The 6,939-nt window shown below is 37.4% G+C and overlaps 1 pseudogene; it reads left to right on the forward strand.

Moving 5' to 3' along the window:
* Positions 1–6,939, forward strand: part of LOC116020148 — an 8,655-nt pseudogene extending 1,716 nt beyond the window's left edge.

Below are 6,939 nucleotides of genomic sequence, written 5' to 3' on the forward strand. Positions count from 1 at the left end.
AAAAAAAAAAAAAAAAAAAAAAAGGGCGGGCTAAGCCCGCGGGCCTAGACGGGGCGGGCCGGCCCGACGGGCTAAGCCCGTTTTGACGGCTCTATTCACACTCGTAAAGATACATAGATATACTTTGATAGTGAAAATATGTTTTACACCACACGTATAGAATATATGTCAACGAAACCATGATTTATCAAATACCAAGAGACTCAACAATGATAAGCTGAATGAAATATAAACCAAGGACCCCTCAATAGAACTCAATATCAAAGGAACAACTCCAAGATGCCACGAGACAAGAACTCAATAGCCAAGTACTAAAGACAAGGACACAACCCCAACAACTCAAGAAATAAGCGTAACAGTCAAATACACATATCCCAATGCTCATACACAAGGAAATACAATATATACATGCATACATATATAGGGCTATAGGCTTAGTTCCAACCTTTACACCATTTCCAACCGAAACACCAGTCCAACCACAACACCAAATGGAGCCAAAGCTCACAACCACCAATCCAATAGACCACCAATCAAGTTAGTTAATATACATATACCATATATAGTTAAGTTAGGAGTCGAAGCTCAAACGCCACCTATCCAGTTGAGCCGGAGCTCGGAGCCGAAGCTCAATTACCTCCAATCCAAGGGTTTCACACATATATATAGAGTTCCAAGAAATATTTCTCAAAAATCCAAAGATCATAATATATATACCAAGAATATACTCAATACCAAAGAAGAATACTCATACTTATAGATATATATATTTATGAAATGAATATCAAAAACCAAGACTTCCAGAAGATAGCCAAAAGGACCAAACCAATGATACTCAACAAATACTCAATATAGAGATCAAGAACGATGGGTCAATACTCAACAATCAATGCAAAAAACTCAGCATAACTCTCTACAGACTCATCATGAACCAGAGATGGAAGAACAATGCACTGGAGGTCAAAATATTTACTGGAACAGTATTCAAACACAACTGATGGTACACCTTCACGAGCTACAATGCACCGCTACAATGGATCGCAAGAAGAGACAGGCAAGCTCATGGCCTACAAGGCACCGCTACACCACACCGCCACTACACTTACGGGCAAATCTAACGAGACACATTATATCGTTACAACGCACCGCAAGAACAACAGAAATGCACAGAATTTCATACTCAAGAACATATTCCACGAATGACACGGTAGATCAATCCAATACTCAGAATAAATTCAAAATACACTTTCCAAAGGTCAAATAAATACATGGAATCCCTTAGAATCACAATAGGCATACTAAGAATCAAGAATAACCAACTTAATCCAAGAATATATAAAGATCCACTCAAGAACAAAGCATAACACAAGATATTCCAAGAAATATACTCAGGGATTCCAAATACACCAAATACACATATATCAGAGTGAAAATAAGTTTTGTGAGACATGGAGTCTTACCTCTTAAGCTAGCTTCTTCAAACCAAAACCTCCAAGAGCTCAACCTAGCAAGCCACCACCTCCTTGATCATCTATCAACCCAAACCCACCACAAGAAGAAAGAAAGAGTTCATAAAGATTGCAACAAAGGGAAGAAAATGCAAGAAAAGGTAAGATCTTACCATGATCTTTCTTGAAGAACAATAAAAGAATGATCTTTGCTTGAATCTTGAATATGAAATGAAGATCAATTTTTTAAGGAGAAATGGAAGGAAATGGCGTGAAGAAGAAGAGTAGGGGAAGAGAGAGAGTGTGTGATCTCTAGATAAGGCTAAGTCTTGAATATATACCATAGTACATATTTACATATATGTATATATTTGGGTGAAGGATTTAATGAAGAATGGGCTTGAATCTTTATACATAACAATTGTATGTACAAGAATAATTATTGGGTCAAATGACTCATCTCTTAAATAAATGAATACATAGAACAAGGAGGAAATCCATAATACTAGAAATTAAATGTCTTAGAAATAATATATGTATATATATATATATATATATATATATATATATACTAGTATAAAGAATTGGGCCTTTGATTTGGAATTACTTTAGGAAATATCCTTAATTCAAGAATTGGGCTCACTAAAAAGAATGGATTTAATTTTAGAAAATAATCATGGAGGGAAATTTCAGAATAATTTATTACGGGGTGTCACACAACCTCTCTGGCATGGCAAATTATGCTGTGGACCCAGGTCCACCTTGCAAGGTGGACCTGGGTCCCAGAAATGTGTGAATGTGGAGGTTTCAAGTTGTGAATATGGAGTATAGAAATCGTGAATGTAGAGTTATGCATGTGTGAATCTGTAATAGAGTTAAGAAGTTCTAGCAACTTGTAGCCCTGTAATGTGTGAATGTGGAGTTCTCAAGTTGTGAATATGGAGTATAGGACCTTTGAATATAGAGTTTTGAATGTGTGAATACATAACAGTGGTAATATAGTTACTAAACATATAATCCTGTAATGTGTGAATGTGGAGTTTACAAAGTGTGAATGTAAAGTATAGTGTATGTGAATGTAGACCTAGTTCCATCTTGCAAGGTGGACATGGGTCCACGGCATAACAACCCCTCTGGCATGAGGTGTAGCGCCAACCTCATATCCATTAACATCGTTGAAAACATATTTAAAACTCGTGAAAACCTATTCGCCCTTGTCATAACCTCGGAGTGTCTGAGCCCTAACTGGTATTCCAGGAACGATAGGTCCATGATTCTCGCCAACTGTTTGTTTTGGTCTAGCGGCTATGCTATACTCTTGACCAACAAAGCAGCGTTGAAGCATAAAGTCATATTCAAGCTGAAAACCCTAGTGCGAACACACCACGACGCAAAAGACGAATCCTATAATTGTACTATTGCTTAAAAAAGGATGATGAACTAGTGAAACAAGGGTTCCACCTTGGAAACCCCCTCGCCCCCAAAGCCACAACCATGGCATTCTTCGGCAACCTCAAAGAAATCGCCCCTAGAATCATGCCTGTATGGGAGCTTGTCCGTTACGCAACTCTCTCATTCCTTAAAAAATTGCAGACAAATTCCACAAAAAGTGAAACCCCACTGTGATACCCCGGATTTAAATCATGCCTTGAACCCCGTTAATCCTTTCTTTTGTGGGATTAATTTAATTAATTGGGCCTGAATCCTTTGAACAAATATATATTTCTTAGTCTAGCCTATTTAATTTCTAAGAGAACCCAATTTTGTAATTTAATTTTGTAAGGGATACCAATTGGAGTCTTTCATTCCTTATAATAAATTGTACATTTATTTGGCCCAATTCTTTAAAGATTCAAGCCTTATGTTATTTAATTAATTATTGATAAGGTCTAGCCCATTCCTATTATAAGGGCAAATTATTGTCTACACAGCTGTGTGGACCATAATAAAATTTACATTTTTAATGTACTAAATGTACATTATTTTTGTACTGAATGTACATTATTTTTATACTATAAAAATAATGTACATTCAGTACAAAAATAATGTACATCCCCTGAATATAATGTACATTATTTTTATATTGAATGTACATTATTTTTATATTGAATGTGCATTATTTGATAGTATGGTCCACACAATAATGATTGTATTATAAGAGCTAAAATTTCATTTAATTACCCTAATGCTACATATATTATGTATGTATAGATTTTGTGGGATTCATATAAAAGCCTTCTATTAATTAATTGTTCTAGTCTTCTCCCTTCCCCTAAACTACTATTTACGCCATTTTCACTCCCAAAAAGCCCTACACAAATCATCTTTTCTTCTTAGCAAGGATTCAAGTCAAGACTTCTCTTTTAGGGATTCCTAAGCTTGGGTAAGTGTTGGATCATGTTTATATTGCATTTTATTCTACATTTCCTTAGTCTTTATAAGTTCTTATGATTTTCTTGGGATGTTCTTGGGTCAAGATGATCATGGTGATGATGGAGGCTTGATTGGGTGAGCTAGGAGATTGTGTTTGGAGAAGCTAGAATAGAGGTAACACTCCATGTCTCATTAAATCTACTTTCACTCTCATATATATGTGTTTTGGTGTATTGTGGAATCCTGTGGATTATTTCTTGGGAATAGCTTGTGTTTTGTTGGATTATTGAGCTTACCTTGTGGATCTTTGGATTGTGTTAGCTATTCTTGAACCTTGGTATGTTTGAGTATTGCTTTGATGGATTCCATGTGTTATTTGGCTTCTGAAATGTATATGCTAATCATATTCTGGGTACTGGAATGACCTACTGTGTTCATCGCATCGTGTCTGAATATTCTGGGTTGGGTTTTGTTCTTGCGGAGAGGTCCAGCGATATAATGTGTCCAGCTGAACCCTTCCTCAAAGAGCTAGCGGTGAGTAGTGGCAGAAGGGGGTGTTCCGCCCCCTTCGTGCGGATGGTTCCGGTAGAGCGACACATTCCGCGAGTTTGTTCCGCCAGTGTGTTTTCCCTCTCTGTTTCAGTGCTGTGTTGTGGTCTGATGACTCTATTAGGGGTGTGCAATTTACCCAAATTTTTCGGTTAACCGACCGAACCGGAAAATTTCGGTTAACCATTAACCGAACCGAAAAATTCGGTTCGGTTAATGGTTAAAGGAATCTTGAAATTTCGGTTAACGGTTAATTCGGTTCGAAAGGTCGGTTAACCGAATTAACCGTTAACCGAAATTTCAAGATTCCTTTAACCATTAACCGAACCGAATTTTTCGGTTCGGTTAATGGTTAACCGAAATTTTCCGGTTCGGTCGGTTAACCGAAAAATTTGGGTAAATTGCACACCCCTAATAGAGTCATCAGACCACAACACAGCACTGAAACAGAGAGGGAAAACACACTGACGGAACAAACTCGCGGAATGTGTCGCTCTACCGGAACCATCCGCACGAAGGGGGCGGAACACCCCCTTCTGCCACTAAAATATAAAATTTTAAAAATAACACCTAAAATAATAAATCCAATTAAAATAAAATACAAATCATCCATAACTTCAAATATTCAAACATCCATAACTTCAAATCTTCAATCTAATTAGTATTTAATATTTATATTTAATTATTTATCTATTTATAAATCCAATATTTAATTATATTTATCTTCAAATATTTAATTTCGGTTCGGTTAATTCAGTAACACATACTTCGGTTCGGTTAACGGTTAAAGGTTTTAAAATTTCGGTTAATTCGGTTCGGTTAAAACGTTTCGGTTAACCGAACGGTTAACCGAATGCACACCCCTAGACTCTATTGTTCCCCTTTGATTTCTGGAGTATATTCTGAGTATGTTGTTGAGTATACTACCCTGATTATTGAGTATTATTTCATGTTTATTGGTCATTTATCTTGGATTATTAGTTGAGTATTATTGGTTGATTCTTGGGCTAATGTTCTGAGCATAATGTCTTGTGGATCATGTTCTGAATCTGAATACTACTTGTATGAGTATCTTTCTTTGGAAATGAACCTGAGTTTGATATGTTGAGGTCTTGAACTCTTGTGAGTAGTTCTTTGGTTTCTTGAGTCTTATATACCCTTTGGAAAGTGGTTAGTCGAGCTACGGCTCTATGTATATCTATTGGTGTGGAAGGGAGTTCTTTGGGCATTGTATGCCTCTGTGATTCGAGCTATTATGCTTCTATGATTGGGCATGGTATGCCTCTATGATTTGGGCTTGTACGCCAATGTGACTAGGCTTGTATGCCTTTGTGATTGGGCCTTTATGCCTCTGTGACTGAGCATTGAATGCCTCTATGATATGTTATTTATGTTATGGTTGGGAGGGTTTGGTTTGGAGCTTATTCTATGTTTCTTGGGTTGTGTCACTCTAAGAGAGTGATGTGAGGTCGTTGATTGGTTGGTTTCACTTGTATTGTTCAGTTGAGCTTGTGCTTAATTAAGTATCTTATTATGGAATAGTGGTATTATGGATTCATTCCTTGATATTGAATTCGTTGAGGTGTCCTTGGTTTGTAATTCATTCAGCCTATTGTTGTTGAGTCATTTGGTTTTTAAACAAAGGATAGTTTCGTTGGCATATATTCTATATGCGTGCGTAAAACCTATTTACAAAGCTATGATATATTATTGTATTTCTCACGAGTGTGAGTGGATGATTACTTAGCATTTCTTTGCTAATATTTCTAATTGTTTTCCAGGTATGGAGTAGATTCTGCATGAGAAAGCACTAGCTGTTGTTCTACTTCCTCCACTAGGTTTAGCTTAGTGCTTGTTGGTGATGTTTAGACATTTGGGCTTGCGTGCCTTAGACTTATGGTTGTATTGACTTGTTTAGATTCTGTTGACTTTTGAGGATTTTGAGATGGATGTTGAATTAACCTTAGCATCTAGGTTATGGTTAGCCTGGATGTGACGTAGCACCCCGAATTGGTTTAAGTTAACGCTTCCGCATTTATATTATTAGTGTTGAGATTTGATAGCTTTTACCTTAAGTTTATTGTTTATCTCAGCCTGAAAGTTAGGGGTGTTACACCCCACGGCCGGCCATCAACTTCAAGACTGGAGTCGATAATTTCTGCATCCACAGCAAAGGGAAAGCGGTGATCAATGGCATAGGCTAGAGCCTCAACTTGAGCGAACACGATTTAGAGCCAGCAACGATGACGCTGCACATATTCTGGAACACCTCCATCGACATCCTTTGGTACGTGCTGGCCTACATGGAAGCTAAGAAGAAGCTTAAGAAAGGTGATAATGTGTTCATGATTAGCTTCGAGGTTGGGTTTAAGTGCAATAGTTGTGTGTGGGAAGTGGTTCAAGGTTGGGTTTAAGTACAACAGTTGAAGACGCAAATGTTTGGGAAGATTGCATTGACAACTCTGGTTTGCTGGACTCCGGTGGTTACTGCGATGACAGAAACGACAACCGGCATTGTTTGGGTGGCGACGACAACTTCAAGAACCGCGAAGAAAGAAAAGAGATTTAA

This window comes from Ipomoea triloba, chromosome 5 (genome assembly GCF_003576645.1).
Source record: "Ipomoea triloba cultivar NCNSP0323 chromosome 5, ASM357664v1".
Classification (NCBI taxonomy): domain Eukaryota; kingdom Viridiplantae; phylum Streptophyta; class Magnoliopsida; order Solanales; family Convolvulaceae; genus Ipomoea; species Ipomoea triloba.